The 13,633-nt window shown below is 36.1% G+C and overlaps 1 protein-coding gene across 2 annotated transcripts in view; it reads right to left on the reverse strand.

The window, feature by feature from the left end:
• LOC149555106 (DEA(D/H)-box RNA helicase family protein) overlaps window positions 1–13,633 on the reverse strand; it is a 144,845-nt gene that overhangs the window by 105,792 nt on the left and 25,420 nt on the right. The gene's annotated exons all lie outside the window — the stretch shown is intronic.

A 13,633-nucleotide genomic window follows, 5' to 3' on the forward strand; every position in this document is an offset into this window, starting at 1 on the left:
TTGTGCTCAAGCTTCCAAAGGATGGGGGATTTCACCAAATGTGAGTATGGATGAGAGTTTCAAACAATCGATGTATGGAGAGATTTCAGCATTATGATGGTATTTTGGTAGTTTTTAGGCTCTCAAAATAGCATGATAACTTTGCATGAAAGGTGGATGATATTTGTGAAGGAAGAGGGTTTCATTTAGAAGGTCAACAGGTAGAGAGATGGATGGTCAGGATGCAAAAATGGTAAGATGGTGAGGGAGAGTCAAGATGCACTCAAAAGAGAGCACATGGATTGTGCTTGTTTAGAACCAAAAAGGAGGTGACACTTGTCACAAAAAGGATGAGTGTCAGAGGATAGGATGAGGGTTAGTCAAAGGAGTAAAGAGGGAGGTTGAGTACGTAAGAGGCATGTAAGAGTCATAAAGGGAGGTGTAAGAGATGTAAGACTCATAAAGAGAGGTGTAAGAGATGTGGTTGAGTTTGTTGACTTTGGCTTGGGTTAGCAAGTCTTAACCCTTGCTTAAAGTTGTGCACATGTTTAAGAGGGGATTAGGATTAGCTTAGGAAGAGGGTTAGGGGGTAAGTGGTTTAGCTTTGATGGGATGGGTGGGTTAGTTGGCTAAGTGAGGTTAGTATGGGTGAATGGGTTGGATTAGGGGTTAGGATAGGGTTTAAGAATGCTTTTAGGATTTTAGATATTTTATTAAATGATTTATTTAATAAAATAGGGGTATGGGATTAAATTAAATAGATTTGAGGATTTATTCAATTTAATAGAGGAATAGGATTTAATTGATAAATTGATTTTGGGTGATCATTTGATTTTATCAATTGGACTATAATTAATTTAATTAATTAATTAACTAGGGGATGACAATTAATTAATTAAATAGTAAATATTTAATCAATAATGTCCTCGGAGATGACTAAATACGATTACCTATTGATGTAATCAGATTTAGGTGTCTACAGAGACCAATAATAAATATTACATATTCCATTACACTGCGGAAAGAGAATGGACAAAGGCATGGAAAGAATGGAAGAGCTGGTCATATACTCCAGCAATAAGATGACAAAGGACAAGTATTACACAGTGGAAAACACATTTAATTCCATTCAGTCTGAGTAAACAGGCAGAAACATATCCACAAATATTATCACTTTTCACCCACCAGGCCATGAAGCTCTCCTAGGGGATGTTTCTATTCGCATACCCATCTATCCAAAAAAAAATGTCAAATAATCAAGCCAGACAGGTGCACGTAGCTTGACCATGTTACCCGTGAATTGAAATATAAGTTGGAGATGTGTTGACTGTGATCTAATGTTACATGGAGGATTATATTACTTAAGTAATTAGAGATGAATCATTGACACTCGGAAAAGAATTCCAAGAATATGCACATAACCTGAATCGTGGTCAAAGACCACAGTTTTGATGGAGGATTTAAGCCTCATATATGCCGATGCCATTTTGGTGGTGGATTTACATTAAATGCACACTTTGGGGGAAAACTCATTATCTGTCGCTGCTCGAAAATTTGCATGTCCTGACTATCCAACAGTGATAAATGAGTGAAAAGGCCCACAGTTAATGTGGAATGTGATTAAAGGATATTATTTTATCCCCAGAGAGTGAAGCTATAACCTCACTGCAAGATGTTCAAAGTGGTGGCTTCATATATTTATCCATCATCGCAGATATTAAATTTCCATTGTCCGATATTTGACAGTTCATAATATGTATTAAAGCTGATGGCTGATCTAATGAGGATCAAAATTTATGAAATTGAATTAGTTGGGTGAACACACAAAATCATCATTTCTGTTCACTGCAGTTGTACTGAAATTTATGAATCAGAGAATTCTATTAGTCAGAGGAACATTTATTAATGGAGAATGGTATATACTGATCTTCAAACTACATATGGACATGATAATCATTGATTTCTTTCTAAAAATGGATTTGCCTGTATAATTTAAAAAGGGATTTGCCTGTGTAACCAATTCTATATCCATATCCTCCAGTCTTTCAGAAATTACAGTGAGATCAAGCCTCTGCTGCTATTAGCATGACTGACTACCAAAACAGCTCTTGCATAACAGATATGTGCATCTGAAAATAATATAAGTGACTTGTGTCCAAAATTAAATCTGGAGACTGTTGGGACAAATCAGTGAGATCAACACTCTTCAAGCGTCTTGGTTGGTCTACCTACAGATATTTTATTATGACTACACATAGTATTGAGACCTTATTGTTCACTTCCTTTAATGGCATAATGTCATTTGGAAGATTCGTGAATTGACAATACAACAAAGGTCTAAAGATTGTGCTGAATACGGATTACCAACAGGATAAAAGTGTGGTCTGTGGATATCAAGGATGACTTAATATCAATATTATTATCAGCTGCGTTGGTGGTAATACTTTCCCAAGATCAAAATTTGCAGTTGCCATAGATATGGCTTGCCAGCTGGGTTCAAAAAGAGTGTGGACTATGATTAGTCGTATGTGGAAATCCTAGCAGGCTCTGAAATAACCATGGTTAGCCACAAGAAGTTGATGTGTGTTTGTACATGTTTAAGGACTGGCTCTAGAGAAAATTTTTTGTCTGTCTCTAATGTAGGTGATGTTTCCTATAGCACCCATTGCATGGAATAAATTGCATAGCAGAGATGCGGGGAAAAAAAAATGCATCTCATATTTGTGGATTTATTTTTGAATTGAAGAGTGCAAATTGCTTGAGTATGCAATTAATTTAACAATATTGATCAAGGAGATGGTGATGTTATTGCTAAGGAATTTGACTGTGTTGATCTGAGCATACAGCACATGCTTTGTTCCTTGGGATTTTCACTACTGTAAAAGACTGATGTTGCTTGTTGGTAGATAGTTATTGGCAGAATTTATTGAGTTCAAGTCTCATCAACAAGACAACATAAAGGAATGTGCTTGCAGAAAAATATTGCCATTGCTCTTGATGTATCACAGATAAAGGTCTCGCTTTCAGGCCTTAGAGAAGAGCTTGGGAACAAGTGTATAGAGTTAAAGAATTTGCAAAATCTTGATCTCAACAAAAACCATCGTATTTCAAAATCTGTGGTACTCTATGATCAGTCATGGAGTCGTCTGATTATTGGTGCAAGAGCCTATGAGTTGTAAGTATAGCTCATTAGTGCAGGACTACCTTATAAAGAGGGAGCAGTTTTCTTTAGTAAGAGATCTTCCATGATAGGACAATTTGATGTATCAAATAAAAGGAAGTTGCCATATTTGATGTAATGAAAAATTGTTCAAAGATATAAGAGTGGACATCCTACATTGTGGGGGGGAATGATAACCAATGTTGAAGGAAAGATGGAAGAAAAGAGGCATCTTCAGAGAAAAGAAGACTGGTACATTAGGCATATTGTGTGGGACTCAACTTTGTACCTCCAAAGAAGTTTCACAGCCTAACTACATTTACTATGTATGCTCTCGTCACAGAGGGAGCAAATAAGGGACATCTGAGGACCATGTCAAGATGAGTTCCCTGGTAACCATGAAACTGCAGCAGTCAAGAGGACTATGATTTTTATGATGAAGTTCTATGTTGAAGAATGAAGAAAATAACTTTCTGCCATGGGTCTTAGTTGGTGGAACTTATCTAGATCAAGTTCTTCAAAAAAGAAGAATTAACATTAACATGGTTCTCTGATGAAATCAAAAGGGTTAGTGTCTACTACCGGTCACCTAAGGATGTTGATGTACAGGGATATTCTTCTATAAAGTGAAGAATGATGCATTTAAATGCTGCTAAGACATCTCTTCGGGTGATAGAATTATCTTATGACAACAGGACCATTGTAGTATTGAATCCTCCACATTCTGTTGTATAGGAATCATAACAAATGACAAGAAATCTCTTAGAACAAGTTATCATGATTGAGATCATGTAAGCTTCCATGACAAAATGAGTAACTAGGGGATCTACTTCAGTTAACATCAGAGGATCTTGAGGGAAGTCAGTCATATTGAGACACTTTCTGTAAGTGATTAAAGGATCAAGATTTACAGGGTGAACTTCTAAGTATGAAGACTGGAAAACCTTTATGCGGATATCTAGGTCATGATGTTCATAGATAGATAAATACATGTCAAATCAGAAGCATTCAAGGGAGAAGACTGATGGATCCTGTGTGTCATACAGGTTGAATGATGAAGTCACAGCTTGCTTCCATAAAGCTAAATTGGTTGCGCACCTTTTAAAGTGGTTATAGTTCTTCGAGAAAGAGACTCAACATTCAAAGGGAGTCTAAAAATCCATCACATGCAACCTTGGACGAGGAAGTTAGTAGGCTGATGTCTAATTTAGAGGCAGTTTGACATTTCATTAGAAGAAACTTTGACGATGAGGTCAAAAGGATAGTGTTTTCTTCATAGTGAAGGAGAAGTTCAAAGTGCAATCCCTTGTAATGCATTCTTCTTTATGAGAGAGAAGTTTGAGGCGAAAGCCCTTATTCCACCCTCTAGGAGTAGCTATGGTGAACCCACCCTCTGATATGGTTCATGATGAATGTCATGTGTGTGACTTCATGACTTGAATGGGCCTGCCCCCTGTGTACATTACAGAAAGGTCACGATCTTTCTGATAATATACACTTTCATTCAGCATTGTAAGGTGACAACTTCACAATGCTTACTATCACGACGAATATCATGCTGACTTGATATTCTTAGAAATGCCTTGATAGTTAATATCTCATGGACTTATTGATAGATATCGTGCTGACGTGATATTGGCTGTGTATCAATATGTTCTTATGAGATAATCATGGTGGATATTATGTGATGTAATATCCATGGATATGCCATGATGAGTTATGGTAGACTTCATGCAACATGATGTCAATGCACATAACATAACGAGGATATATGAATATCATGATGACTTGATGTTCAATATACTCCCTGATATCACAAGTCATGTGATATCTAAACTTGTTAATACTTAGTTAATCTTCCCTAGGTAAGAGGGAGTGTTGAAGATATGGTAGCTATGGTCAAATTAATGATCTATTCGTACATATATATGTGAATATATGCTTTGCATATGTATACATACATACATACATATATATATATATATATATATATATATATATATATATATATATATATATATATATATATATATATATATATATATATATGAATAACAGATCAAACTCGGCCAGTCTTATAGTAACTAAGTTGAATAGAGGCAGATTAATACCGTGGACTTCATTTTTCTAGTCGATAAATATTCATATTGATCCTTGATTGATTGATAACAATAGTAGTTAGTATTAATTAACTAGCCACTTCGGTTTAGTCAGCAAGATACTAACTAATCTATTATTAACCAACCATTGCAATGAATAGTCATAACGGATTCCAATCGGTTCCTCAAATGATATTTATACATGCTGTCAAGAATAAAGTATGGCCCATAGAAATTGATAAATGTCCCATGCTACCATATTGCAGACCAATACCATTCCACATTGAAGATTGATATTGTTACATATTGCAGATTATATACAATATATATTCGAGATCAAATATCTTAATAGAGAATTATCCTACATTAATAGTTCTTTTTTTATGAAAAACTGTGTCTTGGCTATGGATTCTCTCTTTTGCAAGAGGTGCATGTCCTAAATCATCACCTCTTCTTTATGAACTAAAGCTATGTCCATTATGAGTGCATTCCCTTGTTTGGAGATTGTTATCCTTTATCTAAGGATCCCTATTTCAAATATATGCATAGGGGGGTGAATAGGTGTATTCTCATTCTTCTTCCCCTCTTCTTAGAGATGTTATCTTAATCAAGCACTCCCCTTAGGTGGACGTCTTGTCATTAAGATTTCTCTATTTTGAGAATCTTCTTTCCATAAGTACTAGATCCTTTTCACGGTTGTCTATGTTCTTAGACTGTAAGAATTAAGGCTCTTCGCTATGAATGTAGTTTGCATTGTTGCTCTAAGGACATCTCCTTGTTGTGTAAAGTAGGTATCCTCTTTCTCTTCCTTCTCATGTCTAGTCTCTAGACATGATAAGGAGGGGGGCATATATATGCCCTTCTTGTATACAATCTTGCTCTCATGGGGTAGCAAATACGGATTCTAACCATGGCTTAGAATACTTTAGCCCTAGATGCTAAGTATGCTTTCTAAGTCATTCTCAAAACTACGCATTGTTACTTCATTCCTCTTTTGCACACACAAACACATGCTAAATCTCATAATGAGTAATGCAAATAAACTTGCTAAATCTCATTCATGGGTAACGCATCCAATCACATATATGCTAAATCTTATATTCGGGTTATGCATAACAACTTGCTAAGTCCCAATATAGGTAACGCATTCAAATACAGCATGTTAATCACCATACAAGGGTAACGCATCTTTTTACACAAGACCATGTCATGGTGATACAATGGATGTTGATCTATGGATGGAACTTTGGTGGGTTGACTAGCGAGTTACCATCCCATTCGACCATTCAACGCCATCTTTTGTAGCAGACCTTTCGGTGATTCACAATGGGGTGGGCATTCTATTGAGTGAGGTAATTACTCTTTCTGTCTTCTCTCTCTCTTTACTTTTATGCTAGTAGAGGTGGATCTAAAAGTTATGTTGATTAATGATGTTACTCTTGCATTTCTTATGTCATCACTTATGCTCTTGTAATGGCTTTCCAAATATGATATTAGTAAGTGAGATATTTCTTTAGCTAAGGGCTCTCTTACTGGTTGATTTGGGTTTGTTTTAGTACTAACCCCTGTGTCATGTTTTTTGTCATTTTGCTTTTTGTTGTCTTTTGTTTTTCTTTGCACCCTCATGCATGTATGTGGAGTTAGGACCCTTAGTCTTGGGGGCTTGCTTTCCTTGATTAAATGATGTTCTATTTCGTTGTGATTCACCGGATTCTTTCTCCTCTTCTTCTTCTTCTCTCTACTTTACTGCAAGTATGGGTTGACGCACACTTTTGCTAAAGTGGGGGCTAAATGTGTCGTCCTAAATTGGATACACTCCAATTTAATGGAAGTTAGCACCTATTTAATGTGAGATCACCAATCTCCTTGCACCTTTCATTCCTTCTTCCCTTTTTTGTCCTTCCTCCTAGGTGGAATTGGGTTAAAACCCAATAGATCCTCTTTAAAGCTCCTATTTTCATGGTGTTAAGCACGAGGTAGAATCTATTCTCCTAGGTCCCCTTCATCTATTCACTTGGAATCTTCTCTCCGCAGCGCAATGGCTATATCTCGGATTTTGTATTTGATTCTAGAGATCCAGGACCTGTTTCGAGATCCCGAAGGGATCTTGGAGGTTTCAGGACCTGGTTGTCAGTGACGCAGTGCGCTCCTGATGAGCCAATCAAGAGCACAGTACACCCCTAATTGGGACCTATTTTGGGTCTCCTCTTCAAGTCCTGTGTTCAAGTACCTTTGAAGCGTTAATTCCTACAAAGATTGGTTTGCGCAAGTTAGTTAATTCTAACCTCTATATAAACCCTTCCATTTGCTTTATTTCTCATCCACAAGCATTTTAAGATCCATGCATCTCATCATCAAAAATTCAAGTACTCAAGTTCTCAAGCATTCTTCAAACATTCAAGGCATTCAAAATATTTCTCCAATGAAGATCAAGTATTTATGTATTCAAGCTATTGAAGGAGTTTTTGCTAGATCTTCTATTGCATTTTCAACATTCAAGATCTCCTTTCCTACATTCAAGATCTTTTGTTGCATCTTCTACATTCATCCTTTCAAGATCTACATCCATCTACAAGGCGGATTTCAAGGACATACATTCATGAAGGTTTTGGTTTTATTTTGATGTCCCTTTTAGGATTTTGAAGCTGAGTTAAAGCTATTACATCTATATACTTGATTACATTCCAAATTCAAGAGCATATTCATAGATTTACTTCGCTTCATGTTACAACTATCATTACTACTTTTTGTCATTCTATCTTTATTTTAATTCAAGGTTAATTCGTAAACTAAGGTTTGACCAAGGCAACCCCCACCCCCCCCAACAAACAAACAAGCAACCTCTTTGTTTTGCAAGCTTCGGATTTTGAATTGACGAACAGATTATGGATCTAGTTACCCTTTCCGACTCTATGCAAAACTGTGAAATCACAATCAATGTCGCATACAATCTATCAAGATCACAATGCACCCATGATGGTCCATTTAGCCCCTGATGATCCAATTCACCCTTGACAAATCTCCAATGCTTTCTGGGTTTCGTCTGCTTCGCAGATTTCAGCATAGATACCAAATTACAGCAGCTTTTGACATCATTCGACAACACATTTGCAGGTTTGTATTATATAAGATATATCATCTTCTACTTTCAATTTCCATTACAACATTACTTTATCTTTTTGCTTATATCCTCTTAAAGTGGGGATGAGAGGGAAATAAACCCGAGTCATTCATTCCTCTTTGTATTAGGTATAGATTATTACTTCCCTTGTATCAATCTAATCTAAACAAACGGGGTGGATTTTGGTCTCGCCCTTTTCATTTATGTGTGTGGTTGGTTCGCTTCCATTTTTCAACCATACAATAATTATTTAAAATAATTAATTGGGCCAAGAGTGGTGACCCTTAGTAAAGGGGCACCACCAACATATATAAAGGAAGATTAAATCTTCCTTTTAAGAAAGGAGGATCGGTCATACACATGATGAGATAAACAACATGGTATCCGAGCAAAAACGAATGTTTCTAGGATTGGGGAGTTGTGTTGAGAAATGTCTACCCTACCCTCAAACGAACCAAAGGATGGTTGATTTTTGTCATAGTCTTTTACTTTTTTGCATGGATTTGGTGAGGTCGTTGAATACAAAGGGTACGTTGCCACATTGGAGAAATGACTAACAAGCTATTTATCTAACTACACTGGCATGGATCATGATATGGACAGAATTGGAGTCCATTTTGGGCGAGTTCATTGTACAAGAGTAGCAAAGATATTGCATAGTTTACAGAAGTACGCCTATGTGGTATAACTCCCAAGCACTATTGATAAATCAAGTTATACATGCAGGTGGCCTGTAGATGATAGCGAGTTAGACCAAATAGGCTTGGTGGAGATAGTTTCCACTTGTAACTTGAACTATCAACATGGACTTAATGTTTCTCACATGATATATGAATGCATTTCCCATGTTTTAAGTTTTGTTGTTGTCTTCAATTTCATAGACCCACTTTGACTTGCATGCCAAAGAGTCAACCCTTGTGTGAGTTCAAGTTTGTGAAGAATTTGATATATTTTGGGCAAAATATGGTGGGCCCCAAACTTATCACATGGAAAGATGTTTCGAACACATAATGAAATTTGATATGATGATTCTGGAATAGAATTGATGGGCAGTCACAACAATTTATATGCCCAAGCCAGAGAAGGTTGTATAGATCACCTTGAAACAATATATATCATTAAGTGGCAATAATATGTGAATGAAATAAAAAGAGGAAAATGAATAAGTGGAATAACAAAATATTCACGACAATAGTTTTCAAACTAGGCACAAACATACAAATACGTGAGGCAATGGGCAAAATATAAAATTCATGAAAATTATTGACTAAGTGCAACAGAATATTCGAGCCTCTAACTATGTGAAAAAAAAGGTAAATAGTGCCAGCACAGAAAGTTCATCCTTATTCGAGTGTATATCACAGTGGGTCCGATTTGGTTTCAAGAACCTCCATAGCTCTAACATCACAATTCATAAGCTTTTGCGCCATTTGCACTAATCAATGGTTATTATTTCTCACCACAAACATCAAGAAGGAAGGTATTGAGGGTTATGCTTTTGAGAAAGGTGAAAAACAGTTCTGTAGTTACTATTTCAGAGTTTCCCCTAACTCTCCAGCAGCATGTGTATTAAGAAGCACATGTAATTTCCAAGGCATGAAGCCACTGACTCATATCGGGCCTTTCCTTTGACAGAGTTCTTTTGATTTGAGTGGAAGGAAATTCTAGCTATTTAAGTATGTATTTGTCCTTACCAAAAAAGAAAAAAGGCTACAGAAACAGCACATGAGCAAGTACAAATGGGTCACTTTTCACACCAACAATACAAGAAAAACAATATTGAAAATCTGAACTCCCAACCAGTTAAATTTAAGGTGGTTAGAATCAACATTTGTAATATTGAAAAATGATGTTGCTTTGTGAATGGGAAATTTTGAACAAAAGGATACTTGATGAATTTGTAGTGATCTACACTAGTCACAATTATAACTATTTGGTGAAGTTCACCAATAATGTCATTAATGCATATTGTGTATGGAGTTGCCAATGTGTAGTGTGTTCTTGTTGATGTTGAACATATGTGTGAATGATGCCCCGATCATTCTGCTTTTGAGGATATCTCGGTTTCGGAAGTGTATAAACTTGATGACTACATGGAAGTAGCATAGGTTCAAAGAAAGAGGTGTGTCGTGTGCAGAGACAAGTGGGGGAAGTCTATGTTTTTAATGGACCTCACACTACTCGAATCAATGATTCTACGAAAACGGATGCCTCTATCATAATACCTGTGATCATAATCGAATGTCCATTTCAAGGTAATTGTCATTCCAAGTGGAAAGTTGATAAATTGTCAACGTCAAATTACCAATTGGAGATCCATTGGTCTCTACTAGAACTAGAGGTCACAAGTGTCAAAGAATAGTCTTCATGGAGTTGGAAATGAGCAATGTGAATTCTTAGGGATTTGTCGTGCCGCATGTGTGGTCCGCTTGTTGGAAGCCTTGGATCCTATGATGAAATTATTGATGACCTACGTTCATTGAGAAACTTCGTTACACAAAGTGAAGAATACCGTCACTCGGTTAACCACAATGACTTTCCAATCACATGCTGCATAGGAGTCAATGCGGCAATCATGAAGGAAATTAAAGTCATATGTTAAGGGATATTCATATACTTCTCATGCAATGCGTTTGGATCAGAGGTACCAACTGATATGATAGTGATATCCCTATTTTACTTTACAGTTAGGACAAAAGAATAATCCCATAACTATGGGTTACAAAAACTTGTGGTAGTGGTTATGGAAACTACCTAAGTATTGCGGGTTATGACACTAGGGAGGGCAGTGTTAATAGTGGGCTACATGGGCTTTATGGTTCACAGGCAAGAGCTTTGTAAGTTGGATTGACTAGCTACCGAAATTTGAAGTTGAACCAAGTATTGCAATTGACAAAGCTAGCTTAAATGATACTAATGAATTTGAAACCAATTGTATAGATCATACAACCTTTTGTGATGAACTGCTTAAGTGTTTAAAGAATGAAAGCATAGATCCTTCTTTTAATGTTGAATTGAAAGATCAAATCAGAGGCATTACACTACACACAAACTTGTACAGATTCAAATTTGAGTATTGTTTAAAAGTCAACTAGCCTCACAAGATTTGTTAGTATTATGTTTATCCCACAATTGCTCTAAGTGCTTCATTAGAATATCAAGGAAGATCTTGATAATTATTGCCATGAGACTGAGTTGGTGGCTGAAGACCTTTCTTCGAAGAGGAGGAATTTACATTCAGAGGGAGTTTGACAATCCATCACAGGCAACCTTGGACGAGGAGGTCAGAAGGTCGATATCAAATTCACAGAAAGTCTGATATTATTTCATCAAAAGCAACCCTCAATGAGATCAAAAGGTAGATATATGTTTTAGAGAGAGCCTTCTTAACAATTCTTCTCAATGAGGGATAAGTTTGAGGTGCAATCCCTTATATGCATTTTTCTCTATGACGGAGAAATTAAAGGTATCAGCCCTTGCAACATTTTTCTCTGAAATGGAGAAGTTTGAGGTATCAACGCTTTATGCATTTTTCTTTGAGAGAGAAATTTGAGGTATCAGCCGTTGTAGCATTTTTCTCTGAGATAGAGAGATTTGACGCGTCGGCCCTTATAATGCATTCTTCTTTGTGAGGGAGAAGTTTGGCTTGTAAGCCCTTATTACCACCCTCTAATGTGATTCAATGGTGGATGCCATGTGTGTAATGCCATGGCAACAACACGTGTTAGAATCTGTGGTGACTTTCTTGTACTTAAGTGTTAATTCTCCAGAAGAGCCATCGTGAATATCAATGTAAGGTGATGACCTCACAATGATGGACACTTGTGCATCTTACAATCATTAATGTGTAATGTCCCTTCTCCTAGCTTGAGTATTTGATGCTTAAAACATGTAGCAATTATTAGCATATGGAAGAGATAGCATTAATGTATATAAATGAAACAAATTATAAGCAATTAACAAGATAAATAATTATTAAATCATCTAACTCCCATCCTAAACCCACTTAATCCTTAAAAGAAGGTTATACTCGTATTTACCTAACCCTCTGATGAATATAACTCTCAGTTAGGCAACCATCATGTTAAGAGTGCATTCTAAGGCCTTTGGCATCTCTATTAATGAGTGAACTCATTAACAACACATACTTGGGACAGATCCCACCTCTAACCGAATCTCTTGTCTCTAACCTAAGAGATTCTCTACAAATCTCTCTCTGGGTTCCAATTTGGAATCCAAACATTCAATAAAGAATGCTCTCTAATCTCTTAAGTTCTCTTAAGAGAAACACAACATTCTAATTTATGCCCTCTACCAAGTTCTTACTTGATCTCTATGAGAACTAGAGAGTTCTTATCTCAAGCATGATTATCAGTCCTTGGACCTATAAACTTTCAAGGAATCCATTGCAAAATTGGTATCTAGGCAACTTGGATAAGACCTGCTTTATCCCTCGTTGAGCTAAAAAAGTGATACGATTGGATATATGGGGATTAATGTTACTTTCTATTTATGAATATTTTAAAATGGTATAGATACCTAAATTGGAATTATATAAATATATGTATTGATACTCAGTGTATTTCTATTTGGCTAAAGAAGGGAAGGTGGTGATGTTACCAAGGAGGGTCTTGTATAATTCCAAGCAATTGGATCTTTGTCCCAAGATAGGGTAGGGGTCAGTAATCCATAAGTCTTTGGGATGCAAACTTGGACTTGTAAACTTTGAGGGAATCCATTGCACATTTGGTATCTAGGCAACTTGGGTAACATTTATATCCTTCAATCCGCAAATCAAATAGTGAAAAAATTGGGCATGCTTGTAGAATACTAACTTCCTACTTAATGTTTTCATGCGTTTGTATGTCTACTTTGTGTCTACTTCATGTTTTCATGCATTCATATGTCTACTTTGTGTATGCTTCATGTTTTCATGCATTCATGTGTCTACTTTGTGTTTTCATGCACTTGTGTGATTAATTTACGGGTGTTTTGTGTTTTCATGCATTAAGATGTATACTCCACAAATTCCTTAGGTGTTCTTGCATGCAAAAATATGCTTTGCATGTTGGCTCTATAAGAAAATTTATGATCTTGCTTGAGGACAAGCAAAATTTGAGAAGGGAGAATTGCGATGTCCTGACTTATATTATTAGATGAACAATTAATAAACAAGAATAATATAATTATAATATAAATAATGATACAATCATAATATAATATTTTACTACGACAAATAAATACAATGATATATTTTATAAGTATTATATAATA

Source organism: Cupressus sempervirens, chromosome 5 (genome assembly GCF_028749045.1).
Source record: "Cupressus sempervirens isolate cs-2001-9-10 chromosome 5, ASM2874904v1, whole genome shotgun sequence".
In the NCBI taxonomy this organism is placed as follows: domain Eukaryota; kingdom Viridiplantae; phylum Streptophyta; class Pinopsida; order Cupressales; family Cupressaceae; genus Cupressus; species Cupressus sempervirens.